The sequence below is a fragment of the Pollicipes pollicipes genome, unplaced genomic scaffold (assembly GCF_011947565.3).
Source record: "Pollicipes pollicipes isolate AB1234 unplaced genomic scaffold, Ppol_2.1 Scaffold_4002;HRSCAF=4701_pilon_pilon_pilon, whole genome shotgun sequence".
NCBI classification, from domain to species: Eukaryota; Metazoa; Arthropoda; class Thecostraca; order Pollicipedomorpha; family Pollicipedidae; genus Pollicipes; species Pollicipes pollicipes.
Genome location: NW_023596420.1, coordinates 36,263,152 through 36,273,988, shown reverse-complemented (window position 1 = coordinate 36,273,988; position 10,837 = coordinate 36,263,152). Strand labels below are relative to the sequence as shown.

Here is a 10,837-nt window from a genome sequence, read left to right as displayed (position 1 = left end):
GGGCCGGCTCCAGGTCGCGGCGCCACGCGGCCGCCGAGGTGCGGTGGACCAGCTCGCGCCCGCCAGCCTGGCCGGTCACCGCGCCAGGTCAGCTCAAACCACTCCACTCGGGCGCGTCTTGCGCACCGACGAATGAAGACAGCGCTACGCCAGGTCTCGTCATGTCACAACATGTAACACTGGGCCGCGCCTTCGCTATGACGGGGCCCATACGTCGCGAAGAGAGTACGCGTGATCCCTAGCCCTAGCAGTCACAGCGCTGCATCCGTGCGAGTCAAGTCACGTCAGTCAAGACAAGGCAATACAAAAGTCACAGCTGGTCCATAGCAATGTCTCCGCAACGGTCGACACTCAGTCTGCTCGAGTCCAACTCCGGGATATGTTAACCTCACATTAGGTGATCATACATTAGAAGCATGGCTGTATGCTTTGCTAATCAAGTGCCCAGCTTGACAAGTGGTACGGACGATGGCTCAACCTTCCATGAAATGAGACACAAAGCTCCAAACTTGCGTGCAACTCAATTTACGTGACCCAGGTGAGTGGGCAAGTTCAAAATCGGAGGGAAGCGATGCAGAATAGTAAGTAGCTTCAAACGAGTCCCACATAGGTGCTTATATTAATAGCGTTGACATTTCAAAGCGCAGTTATACCCTGAGGCCCCCTGAATTGATTTGATTATTTCGGGGCGGAATGGCAGCAGCGCAAATGATCTGGGCAGACACGCCGTATGAAAGTTGATCGACCGCCAGCACGTGATGTCGGCAGCAGACGGCAAAAGGGAACTTTGTACTGGCCCTGGAGAGCTTCAGAAAACGCAGGCAGCCTCACCTTCTTTAAATGGCTTCATGAACTCAGCTTTGTCCTCATCATCGGAAGCCCTATGCTGATCTTCTAGAACGTAAAAGGTATGCATTAGGCATGATTTGTGGCGATTCTACGCACTGCTCGTTGGATGTGATGAGAGTGTAAGATGTCATTGGCTACGGTGTCACGTCCAAGTCTGCTCCTAAACTAAATACCGCAACCGTAACTTCCTTCAGACTACACGACCAACGACCAGCTAGGTGACCGCTATCCCACCGCCGGGAACTTTCTGAATTAGGCACATGACAGGAGTGGTCCAGCGCGCGTTATCACGCCCAGCTTTCTACCTGCTGTTGTGCATATCACATCCAATGCCCTATCCATCCTCAAGAACTGAACAACTCACATCTGAGAACGCTCCAAGGTTGAAATTAAAGCCAGGCATCTGTGACAATCACCGATCTTGCTCTTAACCTTGATTGTATTCAGAATTGGCTGCAAGATTCAGGCCTCAACATTCAGAATCCTTTATTTTGGTAAATGGTGATAGAAAATACACTCTGAAAAATCAGCATGCACACACAAACAATGACTGACCTGTGGAACTTTTGAGAGTGTGATGAGCAGACATCTTGGAGTTTTCTCTTCAAATGTCTCAAATGGCACAGCAAACTATGCCCATAATCCACAGTTTGTCACAAACTCTGTCAGGACTTCATGCCAATGGTGTCATTCCCTGCTGTTTCTCCCAAGATTATTCAGCAACACTTGGTCGCAGTTTTCAAATCACGAGACACAGTGGATATTGGCACAGTTACTGCTGTTGCCACATACTAAAAAGTTTGATAAGTACCTTATGAAATGACTAAAAACTTTGATATCCATTCAATACCAGTACAGCAACACCTGAAACATAACATCATTATCAAAACATAAAAGTGGCTACATGAAAGTCAACATTTAATAAGCTCACTGTGCACAAACTTCTTTGAAACTTTTTCCAATTAGCAATGATGCATACCACTGCTTGGCAAATCAACATGTAATGCTCAATGTGATATTCCAGGCACAGTCTGTGTCCCCACAAAGCATTCCATGACATAATGATATACTGGTAGCTTTGCCCTGCAACAATTTCCCCTGAAATGCCCTGACATCCATGCAAGTTTTGCAATCTCATCCAGCACCCAACTGGAAGGGGATATTGCCACCGAGGCCCAAATGGACTGGTTATTTTACTTTTTGTACCAATTCACGACATGCCAAAACTAATGCCAGCAGTAGGTGTCTCTTTTTCATGCAACATGTTCCATCAATGACACTGCCAGCAATGGTAAAAATGACCCAGTAGCAGACCTAGTGACACCATAGTATCATCTTGATCTCACACTTGGATAAGCTCATGCGGCTACTACAACTTAAGGATGATGGAAGTGAAGCCGGTAAGCCCTGTTTGCACATTTCCCGTAAAGTTAGCTACCTGTAAATGCTACAAAAGTATTCCATGGGCAGCTCCTGCTTGGCCTTACTACAGGTCACAGCAAATATATGCCACATGTTTTGGTTGTTGTTGGTTATTGGAGTTCAGGGGAGCGCCAACTGTGGTGGTCATTTGGCGCCCAACCACATGTTCTGGGGGTTACATCAACATGGCCCAGAAACACTTGATTCTGGGCTCTTACAGCTTTCTGAAAATGTCACATCAACTCTTTTAGTACTGACTGGAAACTAATAACCAAAAATGACTAGTGGCCCCTCAAGATGGGAAGTTTTTAGTGCCCCTGGAGTGATCTCCACTGTATTAACAATACATCACTGGCACACTAAACTTCCAGAGTACACAGGTTCAGAGCACACTGGTCCTTACTGAAATGTTACATGAAACCAGAATAATTACTACCTCATGAAACCAGAATAATTACTGCCATTTATTCTGATGCATCACAGAAGCAGTTTAGCTCAGCTTGAGCCCTTTTGTAGTCTTATTTATTTAAACATCATGCATGAATAGGTAATGACAAATCTTGCTTTGGTAACATTCCAAACAATTGTTCACCCTCACCCAATATGCTCTGAATATGTGGCACATTCACAATTGGCTGCATGTACTGAATTGATCCAAATGTACATTTATTGCCTAATGTAAAAGTTGGCATCAAAGTATTACAATATAACCTCTTAATACACCTGCAACCTTTACAGCATACCTCTACCCAAAACCTGAGTGACCAGCAGATTTGGGGCTCACCTTTTATCCCAATCAATTTGGGACTCACCTTTGGTCCCAGCAGATATGGGACTCACCTTTGGTCCCAGCAGAGTTGGGACCCACCTTTGGTGCCAGCAGATTTGGGACCCACCTTTGGTCCCAGCAGATTAGGGACTCACCTTTGGTCCAGCAGATTTGGGACTCACCCTTGGATTCACCTATCCTTCACTGAAAACCTGTGTTGTCAACCACCCTGCACACCACAAAATTACAGGAAAATAATACTCAATGGTACCATGCCATCACAAAGCAAATATATACTGAACTACATCCCTAGATTCAATGAGTGTAGTTCACCAAAGTTGTGTAATGCCAAAGGTACTGTAACAAGGACAGGAACAATAATATGCTGCTATAAAATCACAGAGTGATTGAATTACAATAATAATTAAGTACAAGTCTAATCTAAGTCTTCTAGTCATTTTTCTAAGTTAAAGTTTTTTTATAGACCATCATACTACCTCCTAACCTTAACCTAACCTAACAGGAGTTATGCTAATGCAAGCCCTGCTGCATGAGCACAGGAGACTGTCCAGCATAACTGGCTCAGAGAAACTTCAATTTATTTTCCTATACACCAGCACAACCATAAGCTAAGATCTAACTATTAAAATACTGCATATTTGAGCCTATAAGTTTGTTCCAGCCCTAATGTGGCAGTTTTCATGCTCATGGCAATAAAGTTACAAAATGGGTTTCCAAAAAGTGTTGGATAACCAATAACCTATAAAATACTATCCTTAATGATAAACAATGCACTTGAGCCAACAAAACAAGTTTGTTGTTAGAGATATTTATGCTAATAGATCAGTTTTCAAAAGGGTGGCTAGGAGTACAAATTTTCAGCATTCACCATCATCAGATGGGTGGGTCCTGGAGGGAGCCAGGACTCATAAGATAAAACATGACATGCCCACCCACTGCCAGTTGAGTGCCCAGCCATTCTCACTAATCCTGGCTACAGCTACAATTCTAATAAGCCCGCAACAGCAAAGAGGCCATTTTTGTTACAACCTGACATCATTTCTCCACCACCAGAGCCCCTGGCCCATTCCCATTTGTCACATGCCTGTGGGGTGGCCTGACAATCCAATATCGAAACTGCATTAGCTCCAGGAGTGTGTGGAGCCAGGACCAACACATTGGTTATCCATCTTCTAATTTTTAAGCACTTAAAAACACGCAAAAGGCCTTGTTTTAACCCATAGCAAGGCTCATTCAGCACGCCTTACCCCGAACCCCATCAAGGAAGCCCCCGCCCAACCGTGCGGTAATACAACGTGCAACTCTCACTTGGTCGGCATGTAAACTATCATAGGAAGAAAAAAAATCACATCAAAACACCACTTTTACATAGAACGCACCTACGCTCCCATTCTGGCCACCCCACTCACATCAGGAACATCGACTGACCAGCACGGAACGACGGCACGAGACTGGAATAACAAACCACAAGGCAAACTTCAGCGCAAATAACACAAGAGCGCCATTTTGCCCCAGGGTCCGCTACCATATGGTGCCTATCATGAAAAGCTTATTGTTGACTGAAAAGTTTTTATTGGCACCAGGTGATGCGTGGCTGTGGCAATTTCGCGTGCTCCATCCAAATCAGAAACTGTGAAGCACTGTCGGCTCGTGCTGTTTTCTCATGTCAAAATACAAAGACCGGGCAAACTTACACGCAGAATGAACACACCGCCTCATTTCACTACAGCGAAATCGACATAACATGTCAGCAGCTCCACAATGAAGTCCACGTTTTTTCGTTCTCCACGAATCTACCTCATGGTGCATGAAGTTGACTCCAATTATGCGTCAGACCCTAGCTTTCCATTCTAGTTCTTGTTGAGCTGAAATTGACTACGGGTTTCGTGAATTAAAGGATCCAACACTGAGTCTACGCGGAGGCGATTTCTTCAAAACATTGCGTTAGCCAGGCAATCGGCCATAAGGTGGCACCATGTTTAAACTCATCACGTGCTCAACTAAAAACCAAAATAGTGGTGGATCCAGAGGAGAGGGGGGCGGGGGTGTTCACGGGGCGATGCCACACCTCTGGGGCTCAACATTTCAGCTCAGGGCTCTATGTGTCCACTTACCGGGTTAATCCAATTGCTAATGGGCTTTCCACGTTGCCCTTGATCTGCTTACATTTGCTCCGAGGGCCCTACGCTGTTGTTGGGCCTTTTCTTCTGACATGCCAGGATACTCTAGATCGATCAGGGCCCCTCCATCGATTGCTCCAGTTCGCCTGAAATGCTTATACGCTATTGTCAGGGCCCCATATGCTAACATGCCTGGGTACTCTCGGTTCCTCAGCGGTCCTGGACAATGGTCTCGGGTACTTTCCACTCGTTCGGAGGCCCTGTGTTATTGCTGAGTCCCACGTAAGTTTACACATCGAGGCTCTCGATGCTAAATGGTCTTGCCGCCAGAAGCCGGCTAACCGTAAATAACCCGTGACTTAAGTGTCAAACTTAATTTTTGTGGCATTTAGCGGCCGTCTTTAACTCATCTTGCCGTATCTTCTCCGAAAAAAACTTGGCGTTAAAATTACAGAATGCACCACGACCTTCGATGAATGTAGAGAGAGTAGGGAGAGAAAGGGAAGAGGATGGTCGGGGGAGTAGGGAAGAGGGAGTGCCATCTAGGGGAAAATCTAGGGGGAGCCTGGGGGAGTCCTTCATACGTACCACACCGCTAGTGTTGCCTACAGGAACGTAATTTTCCGTATAAAATAGCACACCTTAGCACCTTAAAATCTAATCGCCGATATCCGAAACATTTGGAGGGTACCACATAGTACAGGGAGCACACAATGTTTCGTGCCCCCTTTGACCATTCCTGGGTCCGCCACTGGACACGTGCTGCTTCAAAGTCCTCCGTTGAACTCTCCAATTACAGTTCGGGTATCCGCAAACAACCAGCCGCCGGGATCGGAAGATTTTCTGACGTTGTCTCTAGGGGCGCCCTCCGTATTATGGCTGCTCACTTTCCACACAAGCGCATAGGAAAATGCCCCTGAAATTATAAGCGTTCGTTCAAGCTCGTCTTTCATATATATATATATATATATATATATATATATATATATATATATAACAGGGTCTTCTACAACCATTGACAGCATCGATGTTTCTGAAAAGTGCGAGGTTTTCATTTGTTATAACTTCAGTCACATGATCGCTCGTAAATCATTCACTGCTACTATGCAGTGAATGATTTCATTCACTGGCTACATTCACAGCTACCTACTATGCAATTCAAAACCTCCGTTCCATTTCCGCATTTGTCCCGCCGGTGAGGGAGCTTAGACCGCGTGCAGCATTCTGTGCAAGAAGTCCGAGAGCCACTGTGCGCTGAGGCCCTTGCCAAGTTGTTGTAACTGCTAGGCCTGTCACCCTCTCAAGTGCGCTCGAGGTTAAAGCCATCGCCCAAAACAGCCTGATCCAGGATATCAGGCGGTATTGCCTCCGGCATTCTTCTCATCGCGTTGTTCCGGGCGTGCATAATCTCAGGAATGGAATGGGTGGCGTGGAGAGCTTAAAAGGCTGGAAACTAGTGTCATGCATACTTTCAGGATCAGTTAATTCAATATCTTCGCTACATAAACATGTCACTTCGACATGATTTTTTCTTCAGAGGAAGACTTACGAATTGCGTGTGCACACAGACAGATGGCTCAGGCTGATTTCGGCGTTTGTCAATGTGGCGGCTTCATTTACACTGTAGCATCATGCACGTACTGACATCGACATCTCACTAACATCATTGCATCCTAGCATCCAGCATCTGGCAGACTAGCTTTACTTTTACGAAATTTCCGATGCCTGTGGAGATTTTTGTCAATTTTGATCGGCCTTAGTCGTAGATACCAGGTAAATTCGGTTGTTTACAGTTGGGAAGAGAGATCAATGATTTATAAGTATTGAGCAGAGTAAAAATCAAGTTACGTGGAACACAAAACAGGGATAAATCTTGCAAGTGGACTGTGAGCGATGTCCCACACTTGTGCTTGATGGTACATATTAGGTAGCATTCTTCCGTCGATCTCATGTCGGTGGGGTCAGAATGAGTCAAGCTTACTGGCGCAAAATCCTGGCGGAAGAGGGCATCAAGTGCATTATAACGCTGAGGAGCCCGACTCATCACCAAAAAGCCGGAGTCCCTATGAATTATCATAGTATCGACGGGAAAAACAGGATGGAGCATGAAAACTGGGATACGATTAACTATGCGAGGAAATTCAGTGCAAATTTCATGCATATGGAAAGTAAAGCGTAAACGCAATGCCCTGTATAAATAATTGTGTCATTGAATAAATGCAATGCAACTAATCACGCTTGCCTATCACTGTGCACATGGGTATAGGAACAGGGGGGGGGGGGGGCAGGGGAGACATAACCTCCCACTTTTCATGGGGGGTAGCAATGTCACCTAGCCCTCCTCCCACTTTTTTATATTTACTTGCGTTTAGCTTGCTTTGGTACTACTTTAAACATGCATGCTGATTTACCTAGTTCATCAGCCATCTTCCTCAAAGTGCGTCATCTTTTTCGTTTGCCCAATGGCCACGCTCATTGTGACAAACGCGGGGGCCGACACTGCGCGGTATCTTGAGACTGCAACGCCGGGCGTCGTGGCTGCTGCTAAGCTTTGCGAGCGGGCTTGCTCAAAACCATGTTATACAATATTTTTCAGCAATCACCTCTGACTGAATGCTGAACATTTCAAGACGAATATGGACTAGTTAGTCATGTCCATGCAAATTTGGGACCCCATTTTGATCTACAATCCACGTTCAGGGGTCCCAATATCTCCGAAGAACACACACACAAAGACTAGAACTGGAGTCTATGTGACAATCATTGGATCACCTGCGGCGATCAGGGATGTTGTTGCGTCAAAGAGGGTTCCTGCAATCAGTCAGAAGGCCTCCGGCGTCAGGCAGAGGAACAATGTGACGTGAGGTATCTTTCTAAGGGTCTCCGGATCGACCAGGGGATCCCACCCGTGTCACCAATATGACAGCCGGAACACACCCCGGTTTGGGACGGAAGGGCCCTTCAGCCCTTGACCAGGAATAGTGATATGCCTTTAATGTTCTACTCAAGGAGTCCTTTGTCCGCAAGAAAATAAGGTGTCTTATTATTGTGAAAAAGACTGGATCGAAATGAGCTCAAAATATGAGCGCCCCATCTCATGTTAGCACTGAGATAGTTCATTCTTCTGCAGAATCGATTAGTGAAACAAGTAGTGCGTCAAAATGCTCGAACATGCGCGCCCGCAATCTCGGGAGCAAAGACAGCAATTTGTCTGTCCTCTAGACAGATTACCAGCCACAGGAACGCAAAAATAGAAATTCTACTTTCACCCTTCCAGTTCTATCACTAGATTCCAGCACCACTTTACGTTGCTGTAAGGGCTAATTCGTTCTTATCATCAATCCAAAAAATCGTACAGGTGTCAATATATGCCCAGATTACCTCCTAAATATAAAACTGGATGTCCTAAAATGTTCAAAAGTACGTCATTCAGAAGCGTCATCATTTTCGCCCACCTGTTGGTCAAGACTCAGGGCTAGCCGCTGAGCCGACGCTGCGTGGCCTGCGGAGACAGCAGCGTCTAGCGTCAATATTTTTGTTGCTCTGATTTGCGATTGCGCATGTTAAACACTACGATACATAATTGTATAACTAATCGATTGATGTGTTCAAAGATGCTTCTTTCAGGAGCGCCATCATTTTCGTCCAACCGTTGGCTATGACCCAGCGTTAGCCGTTGGGTCGATGCTGCGCAGCCTATGGAGACTGCAACGTCTGGTGTCGAGGTTTTTGTTGCTGAAATTTGCCAGCGCGCATGTACAACACTACGCTACGTTGTTTGTATCACTCATCGATTCTCAATGAAAGTTGAATATTTCTAGGCAAACGTGGCGTGGCCACATTAATGCAAATTGTCGGCCCATTTCGAGTGTACAACCCAGATAAAAATTCTGACGAAGCTTCTGAACTTTATCGTTTCAGAAAGAGCCCACTGAACCCTGGTAAGATAAAGAGCGCCGGTAATTTATTCCATACCGGCGTTCGACACCTGATGTCTCCAGCTTATTGACTTCAAAATACAGGCAGAAATGATCTCGTGGCATGCAGTAAAGGTGTAATGGTTGCAAGGTAAAGGTAACAACACAACGAAGAAAACGATACCCCTGTCAACCAGTAAGCTATATCCAGCGATGTTTTCTTTAAGCAGGGGGTCACCATCAGGGTTTTTTTGTCAACCCAGTGACCCCCTTGGCAAGGCTCTGGATACGCACCTGCCTACATACAAAAGCAGATCGAGTCGGCTTCGTTGAATGAGGGGCAATTGAATGTCCGTTGGACCAATTCATGCATAAGGTGGGCAGCTTCCCGAAAGCTTTTCTGCGGTGGTGAGGTGTGAGGGAAGATAACTCGGAAAAAGACTCTATTACAGGTGTCCAACATTTGTATTACACACCAATAAGTAGCAATGGTGATCCCGAGACAAGAAGCAAAGCATCCACACGATCAGTCCGTAATCAGCCATGCGGGGGACAGCCGGGCTAGGGCAGTGGCCGCCGACGGCGGACGGGACAAGGCTCAGATAAGAAATACGTGACAGAAGAACCTTCATGTTGTGACTTGGTTCTTGGCAGGAGAACCTCCAGTTGGTTTTTCTAACAATGCTCTCAGCAGTTAGCATTTGAAGCTCCCGAATTAGTTTCCCGCCTAAAATGCTGCGACAAATCTTACTCTTGAAAAGCAGCCAGCGAAATAATGCGCATGAAAACTCTGGCGCACTATGGGCCACCGGCTTGCGTTCAAAATTCTGATCGGCCTGTGTCCAGGTCGTATTTTGGCCCCTACCCTATGGGGGCAGATGCTTCCCCAGTGACCCAAAATGTCCACCCGCCCGTGGAATTTCGTCTCCCCCCGGGAAAACAAGGTTGAAATGGACGTTGAATAATCGTAAGAAGCTAGATAGGCGATATATCATTACTTGCCGATGGCATAGATAAGTCCAAAAGGCATGTTATGCACTAGTGAGAAACAGCTGTAGATGTGTACCAAGCATGGTAGCGATGACATTGAATTATTTTCAAAACATGTTGCGTTAATTAAGCGCGGACAATAACCTCCATCTCTATCCCCCAGTCAACACGCCTGCTTCCCAGAGAAAGTTTCCGAAGTAAACCCTTCGCCTGCCCCCCCCCCCCTTCCTACTCTTTTAAACGTTCTTTCGCCTATGATTATGCATCTTAATAAATGGGTGACGAAGGTGAAGATGTGAGCGAGGCGAATAATTGCGAAGTCAAGGATTACGTATATATACTTGTTCTTTCCTAACAAGTATATACTATATATATATATATATATATATATATATATATATATATATATATATATATATGTGTGTGTGTGGTGTGTGTGTGGTGTGTGTGTGTGTGTGTGTGTGTGTGTGTGTGTGTGTGTATGTGTGATATACACGCAAGTATGCGTGCGCGTACACAAATTCATTGTACAACTTCGTATGCGATGTTGTGGGCAGGCCGTAATTTTTCATTATAACGTTTGCCTTAATAAAGTTTTGCGTTTACGAAGATTTGCGCTTAAGAATATTTTCGAGCCAAAATTATACCAAGATATACGATGCAAAGTGTTGCGTGCAAAGCTTTGCATGCCTGATTTTACGTCGGAAGAAACGTGAATCACAAACAACTTTCCTAACAAACGGCGTGTG

General features: G+C 45.6%; 1 long non-coding RNA gene across 1 annotated transcript; it reads right to left on the bottom strand.

The window, feature by feature from the left end:
• Window positions 1-830: 830 nt before the first annotated feature.
• LOC119093079 (uncharacterized) lies at window positions 831-4,472 on the bottom strand. The gene is made up of 3 exons (XR_005093589.1): window positions 4,441-4,472; window positions 1,405-1,713; window positions 831-894 (listed from the first exon to the last, which is right to left on the bottom strand). It is a non-coding gene; the product is annotated as an uncharacterized LOC119093079 (long non-coding RNA).
• Between the last annotated feature and the right edge of the window lie 6,365 nt (window positions 4,473-10,837).